Source organism: Stomoxys calcitrans, chromosome 1 (assembly GCF_963082655.1).
Source record: "Stomoxys calcitrans chromosome 1, idStoCalc2.1, whole genome shotgun sequence".
Taxonomy (NCBI): Eukaryota; Metazoa; Arthropoda; class Insecta; order Diptera; family Muscidae; genus Stomoxys; species Stomoxys calcitrans.
In genome coordinates this window covers 106,255,941-106,282,168 of record NC_081552.1, presented here as the reverse complement: position 1 = coordinate 106,282,168, position 26,228 = coordinate 106,255,941, and positions in this window count along the sequence as shown.

The following is a 26,228-nucleotide window of genomic DNA, read 5'->3' as shown; positions in this document are numbered from 1 at the left end:
GACTGATATGGCCCATTTACCATACCAACCGACCTACACTAATAAGAAGTATTTGTGCAAAATTTCAAGCGGCTAGCTTTACTGCTTCGGAAATTAGCGTGCTTTCGACAGACAGACGGACGGACATAGCTAGATCGACATAAAATTCCCGACGATCAAGAATATATATACTTTATGGGGTCTCAGACGAATATTTCGAGTAGTTACAAACAGAATGTCGAAATTAGTATACCCCCCATCCCATGGTGGAGGGTATAAAAACTGGTGCTGGTACTGCTTGTAGTTATCTCGTGCAGTGAACGTATAAAGAAGCAACAAGGTTAGGCAGTCTGTGGGAACTTACAATTCTTATCAAAATGAAATAAAAAGTCAACACGTGGATGATTTCGTGGTGGTCGATTAGAATATGAATATGAAAAGAAATGCCATAACGAGTTTTTTACTGACCACTCTGCTGAACACGAATGTAACATGTACGGGTACGGAATAAACCATCATGTAGAGCCGATGAGGAACAGTAAGAGTAATCACTGTGTTTTAGTTGTCCACAAATTAAAAAAAAAGCTTTTGTGTTTTAAACGATTGCAATTGAAATTAGCAAATAATTTGGCACTCTTTACATTCAGCGCATTTTTGGGAAACTGCAATTGCCAAACATTTAAGCGAAATATTATGAGCAAGCAAACGAAAGAATTTAATATAATTTTTTTTAGCAAAAATTTTACTTTCAATGGAGTTGAATTTACTTTCACGGAAATTAGTTTTTGTGTAATCGTTTTTCATAAAGAAAGGAATGTTACCTAGGAATGTATACCTTAAAAGGATAATGAAACTGTGTGCAGACTATCGCAATTTAAATACAATAACAGTCACCAACCATTGATGACCATTACCTCGAATTGATGACCTACTTCATGCAGCTAAAGCAACACCGTATATGTCGCCTTTACACTCAATATCTGGATACTGGCAAATAAAACTCGCAGGGGAAGATACGCTTAAAACAGCTTTCACCACACCATTTGGTATATTCGTATTTAACTGAAAGCCATTTGGCCTCGAAAACGCTCCGGCCACATTTCAAAGAACAATGGACAAGTTTCGCTCAAGTCTGCCAAAGTTCCTAATACTGGCCTTTCTTGACGATATTATAATTTGCTCTCCAAATTTCAAGACCCATTTGTCTGATTTAGACCAAACCTTTGTGAAGTTAAAGAAGTGTAGTTTTCATTAGAGTGACAGAAAATGTTTTTTATGCAGACCAGAGGTCAAATATCTTGACTACAAGTGGAAATCTGCAGCCATACTTAATCGACCTAAGCCGAAGAATTTAAAACAGCTCATGTCTTTTCTCCAAACATTTTCTTGGTTTAGGCGCTCTGCTCCAGATTTTTCCAAAGTTGCAACACCCTATCGAATTTGACAAAAAAGAAGCTACATGGAACTGGGGCAACGAAGAACACCAAGCATTTAACATCTTAAAAAAGGCTGTTAAGTTCTAGAATAGGCACCATTCCTTCTTAGAACAGACGCGAGCAACTACGCGATCGGGCCTGTACTATTGCAGGGAAGAAATATAAAGAACACCCTATAGAGTACGCTAGCCGTCTGCTTATACTGGCAGAACACAATTGCTCAACAACTGAACGTGAAGCTCTAGCCGTAATTTGGGCTATGCAGAAATTTAGAGGCTATGTAGAAGGTTGAAATGGCTATTTGCTTTAAAATCTCCGACAGGTAGACCAGCACGATGGTCTTCATTTCTACAAAGCTATAACCTACGCTTCGAATATACCCCCGGAAGGCAAAACATCGTAGCAGATACCCTTTCTCGTCCACTATGCCATAGCAAGCAATGTTGCATTTCACTGGATTGATATAGATTTTTCTAGAAAGAGATCCGAAGATTTTACAAATCACAACATGACGATCCCGATCATTGATTTATTTGAACTAAATGGTGAAAATTCAATATAATGATCGACGGAATTCTGTATCATTATTGCTCTGAACAAGACACGGAAAGCGGCCAGCTTGTCATATCAAACTCTTTACGAGAAGAAATCTTACAAAAATATTGGGTTGCCCAAAAAGTAATTGCGGATTTTTCATATAGTCGGCGTTGACAAATTTTTTCACAGCTTGTGACTCTGTAATTGCATTCTTTCTTCTGTCAGTTAACAGCTGTTACTTTTAGCTTGCTTTAGAAACAAAGTGTAAAAAAAGTATATTTGATTAAAGTTCATTCTAAGTTTTATTAAAAATGCATTTACTTTCTTTTAAAAAATCCGCAATTTCTTTTTGGGCAACCCAATAGATTTTTCTAGAAAGGGATCCGATAATTTCACAAATCACAACTTGACGATCCCGAGATCATGAACATCATTGATTTATTTGAACAAAATGATGAAAATTCACACAGAGACGCAAGTCGTGACTATACAATGATCGACGAAATTCTGTATCGTTATTGGTCTGAACAAGACACTCTTTACGAGAAGAAATCTTACAAAAAATACAACAAAAATGCTACAACAGGACATTATGGCATAGACAAAACTATTGCTCGTGTTGCCCCATTGTTTCATCCGTCTGGAATAATATCTGATATCACGAAATATTTGAAGGGAATCGACGAGTGCAAAAAGTCCAACCCGAGTAATATGACACCAGCTGGAAATCATGAGTAGTAAACAACGATTTAAAATTGTAGCCGTTCATTTATTGGAACCATTACTACGTATTAGCAATGGATATCAATGGATCCTTGTCGTCGAAGACATTTCCAGCAGATGAACGTAATTGTTAAGAAGTATCGGGAGAAAATCGTGCTTTAATTTTATTAAACGAAATACTTCGATATGAAGTTCCACGCAGTACTCATACGGATAACGGATCTCAGTATCTGTCTTGTTGCTAAAATTTACGTTTTGTTTGGGAATCCAGCAGACTTTTACCCCAGTGTATCATCCTGAAGCGAATCTAGTGGAAAGAAAGAACAGATTTCTTAAAACCCAACTGTCAATTTGTGTTGGCAAGGATCATACTCAATGGAATTAATTGTTACCAGCAATTCGCTTCACACTGAACACTGCATAATGTGATGGTACAAACAACACTGCGGCATAACTTACGTTTGGAAGAGAATTGAGAATTAAGACTTTATAGTGCACTTCAGTGCGAGTTCTCAAAGCAATAATCAAAAGCGAGAACTTTATACCGCAAATTACACCCCACTAATTGAGATTAGCGGATACACTTGAAATCGCTAATGAAACACAAGAGAAAATGCAAGACAAAAAGACGTTGATCGAAAGCGCAGGTCTCAAAATGATTATCAGATTGGCCACAAAGTATTGGTGTCAACGCTTATCTTAAGCAAAGCCAGTCAAAATGTACACCATAACGTGGTGGTCCATACCTAATTATTGGGAAGAAAGGTTCAGCTTGTTACACAAAAGCTAAAATTGATGATCCAACCCCATCAATACCAGCACATCATGTTTTAGCGCTCACACCACATGAAGGCGATGCTGCTGCAACAATCTACCCGATTCGGAAAAAGTATCGTCAAAAATCAGCAACCAATACAAACGCATAACAATCGAGATTTCCTGCTGCCCACGGAAGCAACTGACCCAACACTCACACTTCTACACACAGAATGTCCGCACGAGTGACGAAGAAGACTAACGATTAAAGTACTGGTGACATCATCGTGGCATTTAATACACCAGAGGAGAAGGATTAGTGGCCGTATTTATTTATTTTTATACCCTCCACCATAAGATGGGGGGTATACTAATTTCGTCATTCTGTTTGTAACTACTCGAAATATTCGTCTGAGACCCCATAAAGTATATATATTCTTGATCGTCGTGAAATTTTATGTCGATCTAGCCATGTCCGTCCGTCTGTCCGTCCGTCCGTCTGTCTGTCGAAAGCACGCTAACTTCCGAAGGAGTAAAGCTAGCCGCTTGAAATTTTGCACAAATACTTCTTATTAGTGTAGGTCGGTTGGTATTGTAAATGGGCCATATCGGTCCATGTTTTGATATAGCTGCCATATAAACCGATCTTGGGTCTTGACTTCTTGAGCCTCTAGAGTGCGCAATTCTTATCCGATTGGAATGAAATTTTGCACGAAGCGTTTTGCTATGATATTCAACAACTGTGCCAAGTATAGTTTAAATCGGTCCATAACCTGATATAGCTGCCATATAAACCGATCTTAGGTCTTGACTTCTTGAGCCTCTAGCGTGCGCAATTCTTATCCGCTTGGGATGAAATTTTTCACGACGTGTTTTGTTATAATATCCAACAACTGTGCTAAGTATGGTTCAAATCGGTCCATAACCTGATATAGCTGTCATATAAACCGATCTTGGGTCTTGACTTCTTGAGCCTCTAGAAGGCGCAATTCTTATCCGATTGGAATGAAATTTTGCACGAAGCGTTTTGCTATGATATTCAACAACTGTGCCAAGTATAGTTTAAATCGGTCCATAACCTGATATAGCTGCCATATAAACCGATCTTGGGTCTTGATTTCTTGAGCCTCTAGAGTGCGCAATTCTTATCCGATTGGAATGAATTTTGGCACGTAGTATTTTGTTATGATATCCAACAACAGTGTCAAATATGGTTCAAATCGGTTCATAACCTGATATAGCTGTCATATAAACAGATCTGGGGACTTGACTTCTTGAGCTTGTAGAGGGCGTAATTCCTATCCGATTTGGCTGAAATTACGCAAGACGTTTTTTATTGTTACTTTCAACAACTATGGCAAATAAAGTACAAGTCGGTTCATAACCTGATATAGCTACCATATAAACCGATTTGGGATCTTGACTTCTTGAGCCTCTAGAGGTCGCAATTATTATCCGATTTGCCTGAAATTTTGTACGACGGATTCTCTCATGACCATCAACATACGTGTTTATTATGATCAGAATCGGACCAAAGCCCGATACAGCTCCCATATAAATCGATCTCTCTATTTTACTTTTTGAGCTCACAAAGAGCGCAATTCTTATTCGAATTGGCTGACATTTTACACAGGTCTCCAACATATAATTTAATTGTGGTCCAAACAGGACCATATCTTGATATCGCTCTAATAGCAGAGCAAATCTTTTCTTATATCCTGTTTTGCCTAAGAAGATATGCCGGGAAGAGAACTCGACAAATGCGATCCATGGTGGAGGGTATATAAGATTCGACCCGGCCGAACTTAGCACGCTTTTACTTGTTGTTTTATTACATATATAAATCATAAAATAATATAACATGAAAAACAAGTAAAAAGGCGTTTAGTTCGGCCAGGACGAACTTTGGTTCAGAGTCACTGTTTAAATTTCAATGAAATCGAATAATAAATGAGCCTTTTATGGCCCCAAAACCTTAAATCGAGAGATCGGCATATATGGCAGCTATATTAAAATCTGGTCCGATCGGGACCAAATTGACAAGGGGTGGCGAAGGATCTAATACAATTCACAGTCCGAAATTTCGGCAACATCGGACAATAAACGAGCCTTTTTGGGCCCAAAACCTTAAATCGAGAGATCGGTCTATGTGACAGCTATATCAAAATCTGAACCGATCTGTGCCATATTGCAGAAGGATGTCGAGGGGCTTAACTTAACTCACTGTCGCAAATTTCGGCGACATCGGACAATAAATGCGCCTCTTATGGGGATCCAAATCTGGACCGATATGGGGCAAATTGAAAAAAGGATGTCGAAGGGCCCAACACAACTCACTGCCCCAAATTTCAGCAAAATCGGATAATAAATGTGGCTTTTATGTGTCTAAGACCCTAAATCGGCGAATCGGCCTATATGGGGGCTATATCAAGATATAGTACGATATGGGCCATCTACGAACTTAACCTGGTTGTGGACATTCTATTCTCAATTTTTAAAGATTGTAGCGTGATTTCAACAGACAGACAGACGGACGGACATGGCTAGATCGTCTTAGATTTTTACGCTTATCAAGAATATATATACCTTTTAGGGTCGGAAATGGATATTTTGATGTGTTGCAAACGGAATGACAAAATGAATATGCCCCCATCCTTCGATGGTGGGTATAAAAATAGTCTTATTTTACGCAAAATTGTCTTTATTATTATAAACATAGTAAAACAGAACAAGTAAGAGCGTGCTAAGTTCGACCGGGCCGAATCTTATATATCCTCCACCATGGATCGCATATATCGAGTCCTTTGCGCCAAACAAAGAATAATGAATAAGAACTGTTATGATATTGGAGCTATATCAAGTTTTAGTCCGATTCGGACTATAAATGAATTGAATGCTAAGCATTGAAGAAGTCATTGCACCTTGTAGGGGCTCAAGAAGCAAAATAGGAAGATCAGTTTATATGGGAGCTGTATCAAGCCTTATATCGATTCAGACCATATTTAACATGTATGTTGAAGGCCATGTGAGAAGCCGAGGTTCAGCCACATTGGATAATAACTGCGCCCTCTAGAGGCTCATGAAATTAAGATCACAGATCGGTTATATCAGGTTATGTACCGATTTGCGCCATACTTACCACAGTTGTTGAAAGTCATACCAAAACACCTCATGCAAAATTTAAGCCAAATCGGATGAGAATTGCGCCCTCTAACGAATCAAGAAGTCAAGATCCAAGAACGGTTTATATGGCAGCTATACCAGATTATAATCCGACTTAAACCGTACTTAGCACAGTGGTTGAAAGTGACACCAAAACACCACGTGCAAAATTACAGCCAAATCGGATAAGAACTGATTTAAACAGGTTATGAACTGATTTAAACCATACTTAGCACAGTTGTTGGAAGTGATATCAAAACACTACGTGCAAATTTTCAGGCAAATCGAACGGGCATTACGCCCTCTAGAGGCTCAAGAAGTCAAGACCCAAGATCGGTTTATATGGCAGCTATATCAAAGCATGGACCGATTTGGCCCATTTACAATCCCAACCGACCTGCACTAATAAGTAAAGGGTGATTTTTTTGAGGTTAGGATTTTCATGCATTAGTATTTGACAGATCACGTGGGATTTCAGACATGGTGTCAAAGAGAAAGATGCTCAGTATGCTTTGACATTTCATCATAAATAGACTTACTAACGAGCAACGCTTGCAAATCATTGAATTTTATTACCAAAATCAGTGTTCGGTTCGAAATGTGTTCATTCACCGTAACGTTGCGTCCAACAGCATCTTTGAAAAAATACGGTCCAATGATTCCACCAGCGTACAAACCACACCAAACAGTGCATTTTTCGGGATGCATGGGCAGTTCTTGAACGGCTTCTGGTTGCTCTTCACTCCAAATGCGGCAATTTTGCTTATTTACGTAGCCATTCAACCAGAAATGAGCCTCATCGCTGAACAAAATTTGTCAAAATTTGAACACATTTCGAACCGAACACTGATTTTGGTAATAAAATTCAATGATTTGCAAGCGTTGCTCGTTAGAAAGTCTATTCATGATGAAATGTCAAAGCATACTGAGCATCTTTCTCTTTGACACCATGTCTGAAATCCCACGTGATCTGTCAAATACTAATGCATGAAAATCCTAACCTCAAAAAAATCACCCTTTAGTATTTGTGCAAAATTTCAATCGGCTAGCTTTACTCCTTCGAAAGATAGCGTGCTTTAGACAGACGGAGGGACGGACATAGCTAATTCGACTTAAAATGTCAGGACGATCAAGAATATATATACTTTATGGGGTCTTAGACGTATATTTCGAGGTGTTACAAACAGAATGACGAAATCAGTATACCCCCATCCTTGGCTACTAAAGCCATCAGCTAGAATTGTCTTTTTTATTTATCATTGTTAAAAAAACTTCTGAGCTGCCAGAGGCTTAGAATTTAACTGAAGAGATGACATTTATTTGACTTGGATGACGAAATATTTTGTTTTTTTTTTTTGGTAAATATCGTTACTTTTTGTGTTCTTGCTACTATGATGACGCAAAACAAACTCAGTTTGCATCATGTCACTCTAAACACCCGATTTAAGGAAGTGAAAGGCACTTACACTTATTACAACTTGCTTTAAAGATGAGAATCAAACTTGTTCACGGCGTGCTCTGTTTAGTGGCAAAAAGGAAAGGAAACAGAATGCCTGTTTACATGCCTTACACCTACTTACAGTCCTAAGGCCCACTAGGAATGAAAAATCAGAACGAACTCAGATCTTATTCGCGGAACACCTTGCCTTTTAAGGCATTAAACAAGCCTGAGGCTAATAGAATTCGCCGCTGAAAAAAACATGGAACTCGTAGTTAGCAGCACCAGATTTCAAAACAGAACAAGTAAAGGTATGCAAAGTTCGGCCGGGTCGAATCTTTTATATACTTCTTTGCCCGGTATCTCTTTATAAGCAAAAAAAGGAAAATGGATAAGAACTGCTATGCTATTTGGGCTATATAAAGTTGTGCACCGATGCGGGGCATACTTGGTTTTGATGTTGGGGACCGAGTAGAAGTCATTGTGCAAAATTTCAGCAATCGGATAAGGACTGCGTCTTCTAGGGGCTCAAGAAATAAAATCGGGAGATTGGTTTATATAGAAGTAAACCAGTTTTTGGCATGATTCGGACCATATTTCGCACATCTGTTGTATGTCAAAAAAAATCTATATAACAAAGATTCAGCCAAATCTTATTATAATTATACCCTCCAGAGAAAAAGTCGAATGGGGAGATGGGTTATAAGGCAGCTATATCAAAACACGGATCGATTTGGCCCAATTCTATCTCAATCGACCTGCACTAATAAGGATTTGTGCAAAATTTCAAGCGCCTAGGTTTACTCCTTCCAAAGTTAACGTGCTTTCGACAGACAGACAGTCGGACGAACATGGCTAGATCAACTTAAAATGTCATGACGATTATATATTTAATAGCTGATCCGGACCCGCTTCGGTACGCCTTCTTTTATTTTATATAGAACAAAATTTTCCTTGGAATATTTTTTTTCGACAATTAAAGAGCTTTTAGTGAAATATCATGCTACGAAAATAGTATTTAGCTTGACTAACACTTTAACAATATAAGTGCCTTTATCCGAATCCCATATGATTTTTATTGGCCTACAAATTTAAGTTTAAATGCAAGGTGTACTTTATTCTTCAAATACTTTATTTCAGCCCGATATTCTCATGATATCTGATTTAGGGGTGTTTTCGGGGGTGAAGTGGTCCCCCAGGCACTTGGCATCGTGCTCTTCTTCTTTTAAATGCCTTTTATTTAAACCCCATATTGCCATTGGTTTAGGGGAGTTTACACGATGAGGCGTCCCCCAAACATATGGCCCCAAAATAGGTTACCAGATTCGTTTTCTAATCTCAAATACCTTTTATTTGAGCCACATATTGGCATGGTCAAAAATTTTCACCCTTTGGTGGGTGTTTTGGGGAAGGGGTGATGCCCTAAATACATGGTCCTACATTTCGATATCAAATTCGTTTTCTACTCCCAAATACCTTTATTTGAGCCCCATATTGCGATGACCAGTAAAAAATTGCTGTTTGTGGGGTATTTTGGGAAAGGGGTAGACCCCCAAAAAATTGGTCCCGAAAGTGGGTTTGGGGTATTGGCTCTAAAAACTATAAATATTTAGTTTCACTGTCTTTAAGAGCCAAATTGTCTTGGTGAGCAAATATGTCCTATTTGCGGGTTGTTACGGTGGTGGGACGTCCCCTAGACAGTTGGTCCCTAATGTTGATATCAGATACGTGGTCTACTCCCAAATACCTTTAATTTGAGCCCCATATTTCTATAGTCGGCAAACATGACCGGTTTGGGTGGTGTTTTGGGGGATTGGCGGCCACACGGATTCGTATTCTACTCTAAAAAAACCTTCTCATTTGAGCCTCATATTGCAATAGTCAGTAAATACTTCCTATTTGGGGGTAGCTATGGTGCTGGGACGTCCCCTAAACAGTTGGTCCCTAATGTTGATATCAAATACCTTTAATTTGTGCCCTATATTTCCATAGTCGGCAAACATGACCGGCTTGGAGGGTGTTTTGGGGAACGGGCGGCCACTTAGTGAGTTGGTCTTGACAATGTATATCGGATTCGTCTTCTACTTTAAAACCCCTCTTATATGAGCCTCATATTGCAATAGTCAGAAAATACTTTCTTTTTGGGTGGTGTTGTGGGGGTGGCGTGGCTCCATAGACACTTTTCCCGAATATTGATATCAAAGTCGTGCTTTACTCCCAAAGACCTTTCATTTGAGCCCCATATTGCTATGGTCGTAAATTTGTCCCCTTTGGGGGATATTTTTGGTGAGAGGCGGCTCCCCAAACACTTGGTGCCAAATTTGAATATCAGATTCGTATTCTACATTCAAATACTTTTTCTTTAAGTCTCATATTCCCATTGTCAGGAAATAAGTCCAGGTTGGGGGGTGTTTTGGGGTGGACCCCCAGAAACAGGGTCCCACATTTGGATATCAGATTCGTATTCTACTCGCAAATACCTTTCATTTGAGTCCCATATTGCCATGGTCGGTAAATATGTCCGATTTAGGGGTGCTTTGGGGCTTGGGGTGGTCCCCCTAGCACTTGGTCCGACAATTGGATATCAGATACGTTTTCTTATCCTAAATACCTTTCATTTGAGTCCCATATTGTCGTGATTGGCCTAAATTTATGTTTGGTAGGTTTTAGAGTGGGGCAGCCTCCCTAGGTACCCCATCCGAAATTTGGATACCAAATTTTTATTTTTAGGGTACTATATGAAAGCACACAATTTCGCTTAAATCGCACCATCCATCTCCCAGATCTGGCGTTTCTGAAAATTAGGGTAAGGGGGAGGGTCCGCGCCCCCTTCAGCTATCAAAAAATGTAGTACCCTATTTTCACCACGTGGTCATTATGCACCATCTGTGAAAATTTCAAGAAAATAGGTTCAGCCGTTTCTGAGTCTATAAGGAACACACAAACATACAAAGAAAGAAACACAGATTGATTTTTATATATAAGATATAGCGTTATATAAAATCTAACTGTTAAAATCCAATATAATATTTCTTTTGGTTGTGTCTCGATTTTCAGAAAGGTTTATGAGATTATAGAGCATGTTAAACTGGTAGCATATTCTACGAAAAAGATCATTGTATGTAGTCTTAACTCATATGAAAGTTGAGATTGCCGATCCCACCCATGTCCTCGGAAGCAAAACGGAATTGGTTTTGAACAGATTTGATCATATTATAGCGAAGATTATAGTAAGAATCCCATACTATAGATCCATTTTCAAGGTTGCAACGTACTAAAGAAGTGAATAAATTTTTTGTCACAAAAGTATCATTAAATTTTTGCTCCAACGTTTCAATAAACCATGGGCGCCGTAAGCTTTACCAACTGCCATAGAGATATGGTTGCAAAAGTTAAACGTGGATAAATAAGTAGCCCAAGGTCTTTAAATGAATCGACTGATTCAATAAAGGATTCGATAAAAGGATTTCGTCTTGAAAAACGCATTTTTTGCATTTTTGATGAGAAAAATATTCAGCCAATATCTTCTCCATTAACCTGGGAATAAGTATGGAGACACACCTTTAATTGCAAGCATCGTTACGACTGCCAGATTTTAACAATGGCATAATAAAAGTTTTTTATACCCTCCACCATAGGATGGGGGGTATACTAATTTCGTCATTCTGTTTGTAACTACTCGAAATATTCGTCTGAGATCCCATAAAGTATATATATTCTTGATCGTCGTGACATTTTATGTCGATCTAGCCATGTCCGCCCGTCCGTCTGTCTGTCGAAAGCACGCCAATTTCCGAAGCAGTAAAGCTAGCCGCTTGAAATTTTGCACAAATACTTCTTATAAGTGTAGGTCGGTTGGTATTGTAAATGGGCCATATCGGTCCATGTTTTGATATAGCTGCCATATAAACCGATCTTGGGTCTTGACTTCTTGAGCCTCTAGAAGGCGCAATTCTTATCCGATTGGAATGAAATTTTGCACGACGTGTTTTGTTATGATATCCAACAAATGTGCCAAGTATGGTTCAAATCGGTCCATAACCTGATATAGCTGCCATATAAACCGAACTGGGATCTTGACTTCTTGAGCCTCTAGAGTAAGCAATTCTTATCCGAATGGAATGAAATTTTACACGAAGTATTTTGTTATGATATCCAACAACTGTGCCTAGTATGGTCCAAATCGGTTCATAACCTGATATAGCTGTCATATAAACAGATCCAGGAACTTGACTTCTTGAGCTTCTAGAGGGCCCAATTCCTATCCGATTTGGCTGAAATTTTGCATGACGTATGTTATTCTTACTCTCAACAACTGTGTCAAATAAGGTTCAAATCGGTTCATAACCTGATATAGCTGCCATATAAACCGATCTGGGACCTTGACTTCTTGAGCCTCTAGAGGTCGCAATTATTATCCGATTCGCCTGAAATCATGACCATCAACATACGTGTTTATTATGAACCTAGCACGCTTTTACTTGTTTTTGAATATCTGCGGTAGATATCCAGATTTTAATGAATTATTAGACAGTATCAATAAAGGATAGGAAAGTGTATCGATGTTTATCAGAATAAGTAGTAGCAAAAAAATTGTCGAAAATTTTTGAAATATCCTATTCCGTGTTCGAGGACACTGAACCATATATAAGAAAGATAGGTTGTTGTTGTTGTAGTATTCAATTGTTTTCTATCTTTCGTCTGCTTGATTCTGTTGAGTGTCAAGACCCAGGATCTCGACTAAGATGAGGTGCGTCCACAGAGATCTGGGTCTGAGTCGTTTGGGTCTGAGTCGTTTGGGTCTTGCCGGACAGTTAAACAGGTGACGTGTATCGTGCGGTTCCTTGTTACATTCGGGACATACATCTTGCACGTCGGCAACAATCCTTGCTCTGTAGGGGCAAGGATTTCCGGAACGTTATTGGGCCAGAACTACTCTGGTTTGACGTGGGAGGTCAGTTTCTTCAGGTGCAATGGGAGGCGGTCGTTCTCCAAGGACTACATTCACCCGGTAGCCATTTACCGCATCACCTACCGTGTCTGCATGAATGTTGTCTAGACCTGCTTGATATACCGCTTCATCTAGAGGTTCTCTCTTGTAGGGCTGAACCTCAAGTTCTAGATCATGTAAATCTTCCTTAAGGCTTCTGGGCGGTGCATATCTATCCACAAGATGATGATTTGGATGGTCTCTGCGATAACAGCCCAACAAATATTGCTTAGACAGCATGTAGTTATGTCTTCGCACTGGTAGGATCTTTGTCTCCTGATGGAGGTGGTCCACATGAGAACTGAGAAGGCAGCCCGTCGCAATTCTGAGGGCGGCATTCTCACAGATCTCAATATTATTCCACTGCATGTCACAGAGCTGACGAGACCATACTGGCGCTGCATAACTTATCACAAACCGGCGAATTGCTTTGTACGTGGTCAACAAGGTTTCTTTGTCTGCACCCCAAGTGCTGCAGGCAAGTGACATGAGGATCTTGTTTCTACTATTGACTTTGTCGCAAATTGCTGTGGCATGTGGGGAGAATGTGTTAGGGCTGTCAAATGTGACGCCAAGTATTTTGGGACACTTGATCGTAGGAATCATTTCTCCATCGACCATCACAGTCGGCTCGCCATTCATCTAAAGCGTGATCAATGTGACTAAAGATTTGGTGGCAGATATCTTCAGATTTCTTGCAGCGAAATATAGTAAGTTCGTTGAGATAGACGTTCAACCTATCGCAGTTGTCAACAATGGGTGGGGCTTGATGCCATGATCGTACAATCGTCCGCATATGATACGATCTCTATGCCGTCTGGAGTGGGTGGAATGGAGGATAGGTAGAGGTTAAACAGTGCCGGAGATATCACCCTACCTTGGGAAACTCCCTGTTTCACTCTACGGTGCTTCGACTTATCCCTAAATTCCACAAATTACTGGCGACCACACAGATAATTCGCAACCCAGCGTTTCAGGCCTGGCTGGAGGGACGTGTTGGCGATGTCCTTAAATAATTTGGCATGGTTGATAGGTCCAGTGCCACGAGGACCGTCCTATCACATGGGTTGGGCTGATTGAAGCCACGGCAAATGTGTGCGGTGATGTCATGCAAAGCAGTTGTTATGCTATCCGTGTTGATGCTCGGCCCATTTTCCAGACATCGGGAACTATAAGAGTGTTCAAAGACAGGTTGAGGACAGTAGTAAGGTACTCAACTCCAGGTAAATCTAGATTCTTCGGCATTAGTGCAGAGATTCCGTCGGGGCCTAACGCCTTGGATGATTTGGCGCCACGGATGACATTCGTAACTTCGCCCACGGTAAATTGTGACAGCTGTCCATCGGCTCGGAGACCACGGATACGGCGAATGGCTCTCCTCTTTGCCATGTCACTCTCGGGATGCACAATAAATTGACGGTTGAACAACCTGTCGCATCTCTTCGGATCAGTCACAGCTATTTCGACTAAAGTCGAGAGTGACAGTAGACCACAGCTTGCCTACACCGGTGCCTAAGTTACATTGCTCCAAGTGTTCCAGCCACAAATTCCGCTTATGTTCGTTGACCACCCTGTTTATTTCCAGATTCAGCTAGATTGATTCTGGGGTTAGTGGAGTCCATACCACGAATCCCATCATACTCGTCTGCGAGTACCACTGCCTGCGCCGGGAAACTGGGCCGCACTTGGGGTATTCGACCGGCCGGTATAAAGCGAGCGGCTGCTGCGTTAATGATGTCGCGGAATTTCCTCTCGGTCACTAGCAAATCTGAGGGGGGTGGCAGTTCACTGAAGCGGCGATTGGTATATTCTCTGAAGCCAGCCCAATCGGCCTTCATCTGATTGATAAACGCCCGGCACTCAGAGGTTATGAAGTCGGGTGATCGGTCGATGGTGAGAATTATGGGGATGTGATCTAACCCCATAGAGATGACGGCTTGCCAGGATACGTCACTTTTTGTCTCCTGATAGAGGTGGTCCACATGAGATCTCAGGAGACAGCCCGTCGCAGTTGGGAGTGCGGCATTTTGACAGATCTGAATATTATTCCACTGCATGTCACAGAGCTGACGAGTCCACACTGGCGCTACATAACTTACTACCGACCGGCCAATAGCTTTGTACGTTGTCAACAAGGTTTCTTTGCCAGCACCCCAAGTGCTGCCTGCAAGTGACTTGAGGTCCTTGTTTCTACTTTAGTCTTTATCGCAAATTGCTGTGGCATGGGGGAGAATGTGTAAGACCTGTCAAATGTGACGCCAAGTATTTTAGGACACTTGATGGCCGGAATCATTTCTTCACCGACCATCACAGTCGGCTTGGTATTCATCTCACGCGTGAACAATGTGCCTGAAGATTTGGTGGCAGATATGTCCAGATTTCTTGCAGCGAAATATGGTTAGTTCGTTGAGACAGACGTTCAATCTATCTCAGATGTCAACAATGGTTGGGGGGCCTGATGCCATTATCGTACAATCGTCCGCATATGGTACGATCTGTATGCCGTTTGAAGTGGGTGGAATGGAGGATAGGTAGAGGTTAAACAGTGCCGGAAATATCACCCCACCTTGGGGAACTCCCTGTTTCACTCTACGGTGCTTTGACTGCTTATCCCTAAATTCCACAAATAACTGATGACCACACGAATAATTCGCGGCCCAGCGTTCAGGGTTGGCTGGAGGGAATTGTTGGCGAGTCCCCTTAAATAGTTTGGCATGGCTGACTGTGTCGAATGCCTTCGATAGGTCCAGTGCCACGAGGACCGTCTTATCACATGTGCTGGTCTGATTGAAACCACGGCAAATGTGTGCGGTGATGGCATTCAAAGCAGTTGTGCCATGCAATCTTCGAATCCATGTTAATGTTCGGCGAATGGAAATTTTCCTTCGAGGCTCAAAAGGAGTAATGTTTAAAGCGTCTTTGCAACGGGTGAGAGAAGGGAGATCGGTCTGTATGACTCCCCCAAACTCGGGTCCTTTCCAGGCTTCATTAGCGGGATCACTCTGCCCATTTTCCAGACATCGGGAACAATAAGAGTGTTCAAAGACAGTAGTAAGGTACTCAACTCTAGGTTAACCAAATTCTTCAATATCAATGTAGAGATTCCGTCGGGGCCCAACGCCTTCAATAATTTGGCGCCACGGATGACATTCGAAACTTCGCCCACGGTAAATTGTGATGGCTGTCCATCGGCTCGGAGACCACGGATGCGGCGATTGGCTCTCCTCTTTTCCTTGTCACTCTCCGGATGCACAATAAATTGACGGTTGAACAGCCTGGCGCATCTCTTCGACTCAGTCTCCGTTATGTCGCCAAAAGTGACTGAGGTCCTGTCATCACGTCTGCCGAGTTCGTAGAGTGACTTAACAGTAGACCACAGCTTTCCTAAACCGGTGCTTAAGTTACATTGCTGCAAGTGTTCTTGCTACAAATTCCGCTTTTGTTCGTTGATCACCCTGTTCATTTCCAGATTCAGCTTGCTGATTCTGGGGTTAGCAGGGTTCATAGCACGAATCCCATCACTCTCCTCTGCGAGTACCACTGCTTGCGCCGGGAAATTGGGCAGCACTTGGGGTATTCGACCGGCTGCTATAAAGCGAGCGGCTGCTGCGTTAATGATGTCTCTGAATTTCCTTTGGCCACTAGCACATCCGAGAGGGGTGGCAGTTCACTGAAGCGGCGATTGGTATACTCTCTGAAGCCAGCCCAATCGGCCTTCTTATGATTGATAAACGCCCGGCACTCAGAGGTTATGAAGTCGGGTGGTCGGTCGATTGTGTGAATTATGGGGAGGTGGTCTGACCCCAAAGAGATGACGGCTTGCCAGGATACGTCACTCAGGAGATCAGGGGATGCAATGGAGATGTCTGTCGAGCTGCTGCACCTCCTCGTAATCCTAGCGGGGGCATCCTCATTCACCGTGCAAAACGTGGAGCTTTCAATCTGCTCTGCCAAAGCTATGCCTCGCTGGTCGTTACCTAGGGGAGAATGCCATGAAGTGTGATGCGCTTTAAAGAACAAGTCATTTTTCAAAAAAATAAAAACATTCATACATTTGAAAATAATCACATTTTGAAACAAAACAACCGACTTTTCCTTTACAGCGCACAAATTCGACTAAAGCTTTCTCATTATACCCTACACCACTACTGTAGTACAGGGTATTATTACTTAGTGAATTAGTTTGTAACACCCAAAAGGAAGAGAGATAGACCCATTGATAAATATACCTTCAAATTTTTTATGGGAATGTTTTTCGGCCAAGAGACGAAGCATATTAAAATTGAAAAAAATTGGTTCAGATTTGGATATAGCTTCCATATATATGTTCGTCCGATTTGCAGTAATAATGCAATAAAATAGTCATTTGTTAACCGATTCTGTCGAAATTTGGCAAGAAAGATTTTCTTATAACTCTCAATATTACTGGTGAATTTTATAGAAATCGGTTCAGATTTGAATATAGCTCCCATATAAATGTTCGTCCGATTTGCAGTAATACAGCAATAAAATGGTTATTTGTCAACCGATTCTCTCGAAATTTGGCAGGAAGGATTTTCTTATGACTCCTAATATAACTGGTGAATTTCAAAGAAATCGATTCAGATTTGGATATAGCTCCCATATATATTTTCGTCCGATTTGCAGTAATACTGCAATAAAATTGTCATTTGTTAACCGATTCTCCCGAAATTTGGCAGGAAGGATTGTCCTATGTCTCTAGATATTAAAAGTGAATATTATAGAAATCGGTTCAGATTTGGATATAGCTCCCATATATATGTTCGTCCGATTTGCAGTAATACAGCAATAAAATGGTCAAAGGGTTTTCTTATGATCCTTAATTTTACTAGTGAATTTTATTTTTTTTAGCAATCGGTTCAGATTTAGGTATAGCTCACATAAGTATATATCGCCCGATTTTCACTCCTAGACCCACTGCCCAAAATTTTGTACAACGCTTTCCTCGACGAATTCCACAATATCCATAAAGTTTGATCGAAATCGGTTCAGATTTAGATGTAGCTCCCATCTCTCGTCATTTGTCAACCGTAGTTATTACATTTTGAACATATTTGCTTTGCTCGAAATTTGATACAGTAATTTTAATAACCTATCTGAATACATCCGCCGAGGTCCATCAAAATTGGTTCAGAATTATATATAGTCCTACTTCTATTTAAAGGGTAGGTGTAGGATATTACAAAGTCGGCACCGCCCGACTTTTGCCTTTCCTTACTGGTTTTTGTCAGTATTTTTGTACCAAATTCCTGTAATTGTGCACAATTGTCTGTGTCTTTCTTAAAGTTCATACGCTTGTTGGGGTGTCAATAATATGTAACATTTCTGAAGTAAATAGTCTTTTATGATTGGATTCTTGTGCAAGTATGTCTACATCTTTAAAATTTGGTATATGCCCTGTTCAATTCCAATGTGCAAGTGCAGTTTTTTGTTCTAAAGGTTTGTTTTTCATTTTCTGATCAGATTTGTGAGATGATAATCTTGTCTTTAATTTCGTTTTAGTTGTTCCCACATATGTCATTGGACATAAATGCTTCATCCCCGTTACATCTAATCTTATAAACTACATTTGATTTGTTCTCCTTTTTCATCCTTGATTGAGTCCTGCTGAATAGACTATTTAATGTGTTGTGGATTTTTAAGGCAAGCTGGTACTTTTCCCTATTATACATATTTGAACTGCTAAGCCTTTCCGAAAACCCTGGAATATACGTCGTTTTCTTGTAGATTTTTGGTGTTGCTTCCCTTTTGTTGTTCTTCGTTCTTTTCTTGACAAATTTTATAAGGTCATTTAATCGGAGTATTTGTTAAATTTCCCTTTCGTTTTTTTCATGATTTATTTTGTCACTTATTTTTAGTACTCTGTCGATGAAATTAGTAGCCGTATTTATTTTTATTCTTCTCGGATGATTTTAACGATAATTTATGAGTCTCCCAGTTTCTGTATCTTTTGGTACCAATTTAATTTTAACTTGATGTCAGCTGACGACGGTGTCAAGATATGGCAATTTGTTGTTTGATTCACATTCCATCGTGATCTGAACTTGAGGGTGGAAGGAATTTAGAACTTGTAGAGTATTTTCTTCTTCCGTTCTTTCCAATACACAAAATAGTACGTCCTCGTATTTGGTCAGAAATCTTGGTTTTTTGTGATTTTCTCAATTAAAGCCTCTAATAAGGTTTCCATCACAATATCGACGAGATAGACGAACCCATTGAAATACCTTTTTTCAGTTTCAATAAATTTCTTGTATTCCAAGATGGTCCAGAGTTTTCACCTCACCTACAACAATTCGAGGGACTGACTTATCAAAGCATTCCTGTGGAATAGAGCAAATTTTTGATATATTTTCATCATTATTATCAGATATTAAAACGTTATCCTAATTAGTGGCAGAAAACAGGAATATGAGCTTAGTATAAATAGGTTTAGCGAAGCAACATTCTTTTCTGGGGGAGAGACATTCTGGAGGAATTTGTTCTGGGAAAGATATAGTTATGTTTAGAGTAGGATGGAAACGATCCTCTGGATAAGTGTCTGGATTGGAAGATGATAAACATATGTCGTATGTATGGTTGACGAATATTAGAACAAGTAATTTACCAAATGAATTAAATACATTATTGATCTGAAGGAGTCCCAAGTCGAATAAAGAATTCAGGAAATCATTAGAAATTAAACTATAAGAATATGACGAGCGTATCTAAGAAATAGACGTTATATTAAAATCGCCTAGGACCATTAAAAATGTCAATCGAAGAGCATCTTTGAAAAGCAGATGTAATAGCTTCAACGTGTTTCGAGTGTGTCTCAATGTCGGATGAAGGTGGAATGTAAGAACAAGATATAAAAAATGATACATTCTTTAAAAGGATTCTAACAACCACAATTTCAATACCAGTATGCATGGAATTGTTATCTGCTCGGAGAGTAATTTGGCGGATATTGCAATCTGCAAACCGCCGCCAGTTTTCTTAGTATTGTTGTCCCGTTCACATCTGTAAATTCTATATTTTGAACAAAAGATCTCCATATTGTAAACGTTATTATGAAGCTATGTATGTTTCAGTAAAAGCTATAATGTGAAAATCAAAATCAAAGCTATCTGAGAAAAGAGTTGATAATTTGGTGATATTCTATATAGTTGATCTAACGTTTTGATATTCTATAGGAATGTTTTTATTGAAAGAGTTTAGTTTTTTGGAACATTATTCAAGGCTTGTGGCAAAAAAGCAATATGATTACGGGGAATATCGTTATAAATGTATTCTTTAATAAGTGCTTTAGGAGGCCAAAAATTGGGTTTGTCCCGGTATTGAAATTTAAATCGACTTTATTAAAGACTTTATATTTAATATAGAAGGATACACTTTTAACGGTTGTTACAGCCGCGATCCTACTTACCTTGATTATTATGAATGTTGATAATTGTACCCTACACCACTACTGTACAGGGTATTATTATAATTATTTGTTGGACAGTTTGAACGTAATTTATATTTTTTTAACCAAACTACCCTCATATATTGTAATTTATATTTATAGCAAATATGTTTCACTTTTAAATTTCATATATTTATGCCCATGGCATAAATATGAGGGAAAAAGTGGCACAGGGCATGCCACAGGGGAGCATTTTATCGCCACTCCTATGGGTGACCACCATAAATGACCTATTACGGATGCTGACTGAGGAGGGATTTGAACCCGTCTGCTGGGGTAAGGATCCGAACGAGCTATGCCGAAGGGCCGAAAGGGTCTTACATATGGCATATGACTGGTCTAGACCCAGAGGTCTCAATGTTAACCCAGAGAAGACTGAAATATGCCTGTTTACGAGGAAGACGAAGGTGGGCCAATTTAACGCACCACGTTTCCTCAATAAGACGATTTCGATATCTGACAAGGTCAAATACTTAGGTGTGATCTTGGACAGGGAACTGAATTCGAAGTGTCACATCCAGGAGCGTACTGAGAAGGCCCACAGATGTTGGGCACTATGTAGACGGGCCGTTGGCTCGAAATGGGGCCTGAATCCGAGGATAGTCCACTGGCTCTACAGGAGCGTGATAAGACCAATACTTACATATGTAGGTCTCAGTAGTTTGGTGGACTGCTATGAAGAAAAAGACGAAGGTGGGCCAATTTGACGCACCACGTTTCCTCAATAAGACGATTTCGATATCTGACAAGGTCAAAAACATAGGTGTGATCTTGGACAGGAAACTGAATTGGAATTGTCACATCCAGGAGAGTACTGAGAAGGCTCACGGATGTTGGGCACTATGTAGACGGGCCGTCGCCTCGCAATGGGGCCTGAATCCGAGGATAGTCCACTGGCTCTACAGGAGCGTGATAAGACAAATACTTACTTACGCCTCAGTAGTTTGGTGGACTGCTATGAAGAAAAAGTGCAACATAAGGACCATACAACAGGTTCAGAGAACATGTTGTCTTGGCATAGGCGGAGCGATGAGGACCACGCCCACTAGGGCACTGGAGACTATTCTAGATATCCGACCCATTGACATACAGATTAAGTGTGAGACAGCCAATGTGGCAAAGAGACCTAAGGCGATGGGAGAATGGATTGAGGATGGGAATGAGGAGTGGTGCTAACGCGAGGACGTCGAGTGTGAACATCTTTACCGACAGAACAATAACAACCATGACGGTAAGGTCACGAACAGTCTTGCAGTGTAAGAAGGAGATTAACGCCTTCTCTGAGGGTGGCAAAATCCGCATCGTTTGGGTGCCGGGCTATAACGGAGTAAGGGGAAATGAAAGGGCAGACGATTTGGCGGCGAAGGCCAGAGGACTGCTGTCAATAAACTTGATTAACCCGAAGCCTTTTGGGACGACGCAGTCAGAGTTAAGGGAGTGAGCGACGAATGCGCATGCAACATTATGGAACAGCGAAACGGTCGGTAGGACGGCGAAAATCCTATGGGGGGATCCAGATAGTGAGAAGACGATGTTATTACTAAAAACAAGTAAGAGCGTGCTAAGTTCGGCCGGGCCGAATCTTATATACCCTCCACCATTGATCGCATTTGTCGAGTTCTATGCGCGGTATCTCTTTTTAGACAAACATAGAATATTGAATAAGAACTGTTATCCTATTGGAGCTATATCAAGTTATAGTCCGATTCGGACCATAATTGAATGCTGATTGACATTGTAGAAGTCATTGTGTAATATTTCAGTTCATTCGGATAAGAATTGCGCCTTGTAAGGGCTCAAGAAGCAAAATCGGGAGATAGGTTTATATGGGAGCTGTATCAAGCTATTGATCGTGGGAGAAGGCCTTGTACAAAATTTCAGCCAAATCGGATGAGAATTGCGCCCTCTAGAGGTTCGAGAAGTCAAGATCCCAGATCGGTTTATATGGCAGCTATATCAGGTTCTATATCGATTTACGCCATACTTAGCACAGTTATTGGAAGTCATATCAAAACACCTCATGCTAAATTTCAGCCAAATCGGATGAGAATTGCGCCATCACTTGGCTCAAGAAGTCAAGACCCAAGATTGGTTTATATGACAGCTATACCAGATTATGAACCGATTTGAACCATACTTGGCACAATTGTTGGATATCATAACAAAACACGTCGTGCAAAATTTCATTCAAATCGGATAAGAATTGCGCACTCTAGAGGCTCAAGAAGTCAAGACCCAAGATCGGTTTATATGGCAGCTATATCAGGTTATGGACCGATTTGACCCATACTTGGCACAGTTGTTGGATATCATAACAAAATACGTCGTTCAAACTTTCATTCAAATCGGATAAGAATTGCACACTCTAGAGGCTAAGAAGTCAAGACCCAAGATCGGTTTATATGGCAGCTATGTCAGGTTATGAACCGATTAGAACCATACTTGGCATAATTGTTGGATATCATAACAAAATACGTCGTGCAAAATTTCATTCCAATCGGATAAGAATTGCGCACTCTAGAGGCTCAAGAAGTCAAGACCCAAGATCGGTTTATATGGCAGCTATATCAAAACATGGACCGATATGGCCCATTTACAATACCAACCGACCTACACTAATAAGAAGTATTTGTGCAAAATTTCAAGCGGCTAGCTCTACTCCTTCGGAAGTTAGCGTGCTTTCGACAGACAGACGGACGGACGGATGGACGGACAGACGGACGGACATGGCTAGATCGACATAAAATTTCGCGACGATCAAGAATATATATACTTTATGGGGTCTCAGACGAATATTTCGAGTAGTTACAAACAGAATGACGAAATTAGTATACCCCCCATCTTATGGTGGAGGGTATAACAAGAAGGAGGTCAGTATAGCTATCGGTATCATAACGGGACACAGGACTACGAGCTCACTTATGTAAAATCGGTGCGGCAAGTTATAGCATGTGTAGGACATGCGGGGAAGATGATGAGACGTTGTAGCATTTCCTTTGTCACTGCCCGGCTTTCGCGTCTAACAGATACCGACACTTAGGTGGAGACACAATACCAAACATGAGCCAACTTAGGGAAGTGGTATTGAAAACAATTAAGGATTTTGTAAGTAGCACGGAATTCCTAACTTAAAATTTTCTTTTCATAGGTTACTTTATAGTTTTTAGAGCGCACAACAAGTCGATTACCGGCTTAGGTGTATGTCCGTAGTGGCATGGGGTGGATTAATATCTGCACCCTCTTTTCAACCTAACCTTCATTGTTTCAATTTAATTTCATTGAATACTAGTTTGTTTCCATGATTGTTACATCATTACATTTAGCTATTAGCTGTCATTCTTTACCGCATATTGACAAATGAAGAGACTGCAAACTTTAGTTTTCATTGTTTCATATTAAATAAAATTAATACCAAGACACTGGTCTGAGGACATTTACTGACTATTATCTATTTAAACCAGATTAATTACTGACAATACTCCCCTAAATAATTATTTATAACAATAAAAATATCTAAATTAATACGTTATGCAACGTTTTATCGAAGGAAAATCAAATTAAATTCAATTAAATTTTAAATAATAGGACTTACAACAATTTTTTTAAAATTTTTGTCAAGGTATCGTTGGTATTTGTAAAAATTTGAAACCATTTGTGAACCGATTGACTGAACGATGTGTTTTGAAAGGTGACCAACTTTCAAGCAACATGAATCAGCCGCTGGTCCCACTATGGTCTCCGAATTTCGCATACTTATTGGAAAACACCTTAAAATTAAATTTGTAAAGTGTTGTGTACATATCTTTCGCAGAACTATTTCCAAGGTTTTTTTTTCGATGTAGCAACACTATGCGCTGGCGACATTTGTGTGTCATATAAAAATTCCTTCCCAAAAAATTGTCGCACTGCGGTCTCGGCTATAAAAAGGAGGTCCCTTATCATTGCTCTTAAAACTTGATAAGGACAGCACTCATTGACATGTAAGAAGTTTGCCCCTGTTTCTTAATGGAATATTCATGGGCAAATTTGAATTTTCAATGTAGGCCTGTTGGCAGTGTAAATCTGGGTTTATATATAGCTTTACAATGGTGATTTCTTAAGCCTCTTGTGGGAGCTATTTCTTACACGACTTAAAATACTCATGTCAAGTATGGCCCCAATCGGTCAATAAGCTGATTTAGCTCTCATATAATGCGAACTCCTGATAGGCCTTCACAAGCGACTGGAGGGAGTAATTCTTCGCTATTTGAATTTTTGCAGCATCAAGACAACTTACAAAATACATGCCAAATATGACCTAAATCGTTACATCTATATAATATATAAAAACGAATTTGTTTGTTTGTTTGTGGGTTTGTAAATTTGTTTGTTCCGTATAGATTCAAAAACGGCTAAACCGATTTCTTTGAAGTTTTCACAGAATGCAGGGATTGGTCCGGAAGGAGCAATAGGCTAAATAATTTTTTGATATCGCATTAGGGGCGGACCCTTCCCCTTACCCCAAAAGTACCCTTTCCCTTACCCCAAAAGTACCAGCCAAAAATAAAAGTGGACCGATTGGGACAATATAGGACTTAAATGAAAGCTATTTAAGAGTAGAGTACAAATTCCATATTAACAAGTAAAAGCGTGCTAAGTTCGGACGGGCCGAATCTTACATACCCTCCACCATGGATCGCATTTGCCGAGTTCTTCTCCCGGCATCTCTTCTTAGGCAAAAAAGGATATAAGAAAAGATTTGCTCTGCTATTATTATATTATTACATGTTGGAGACCTGTGTAAAATGTCAGCCAATTCGAATAAGAATTGCGCCCTTTGGGGGCTCAAAAAGTAAAATAGAGAGATCGATTTATATGGGAGCTGTATCGGGCTATAGACCTATTCAGATCATAATAAACACGTATGTTGATGGTCATGAGAGGATCCGTAGCACATAATTTCAGGCAAATCGAATAATAATTGCGAATTGCAAGATCCCAGATCGGTTTATATGGCAGCTATATCAGGTTATGAACCGATTTGAACCATACTTGGCACAGTTGTTGGATATCATAACAAAACACGTCATGCTAAATTTCATTCCAATCGGATAAGAATTGCGCACTCTAGACGCTCAAAAAGTCGAGACCCAAGATCGTTTTATATGGCAGCTATATCAGGTTATGGACCGATTTGAACCATACTTGGCAAAGTTGTTGGATACCATAACAAAACACTTCGTGCAAAATTTCATTCCAATCGGATAAGAATTTGAACTCTAAAGGCTCAAGAAGTCAAGACCCAAGATCGGTTTATATGGCAGCTATATCAGGTTATGGACCGATTTGAACCATACTTGGCACAGTTGTTGGATATTATAACAAAACATGTCGTGCAAAATTTCATTCCAATCGGATAAGAATTGCGCACTCTGGAGGCTCAAGAAGTCAAGACCCAAGATCGGTTTATATGGCAGCTATATCAAAACATGGACCGATATGGCCCATTTACAATACCAATCGACCTACACTAATAAGAAGTATTTTTGCAAAATTTCAAGCGGCGAGCTTGACTCCTTCGGAAGTTAGCGTGCTTTCGACAGACAGACGGACGGACGGACGGACAGACGGACGGACATGGCTAGATCGACATAAAATGTTGCGACGATCAAGAATATATATACTTTATGGGGTCTCAGGCGAATATTTCGAGTAGTTACAAACAGAATGACGATATTAGTATACCCCCCATCTTATAGTGGA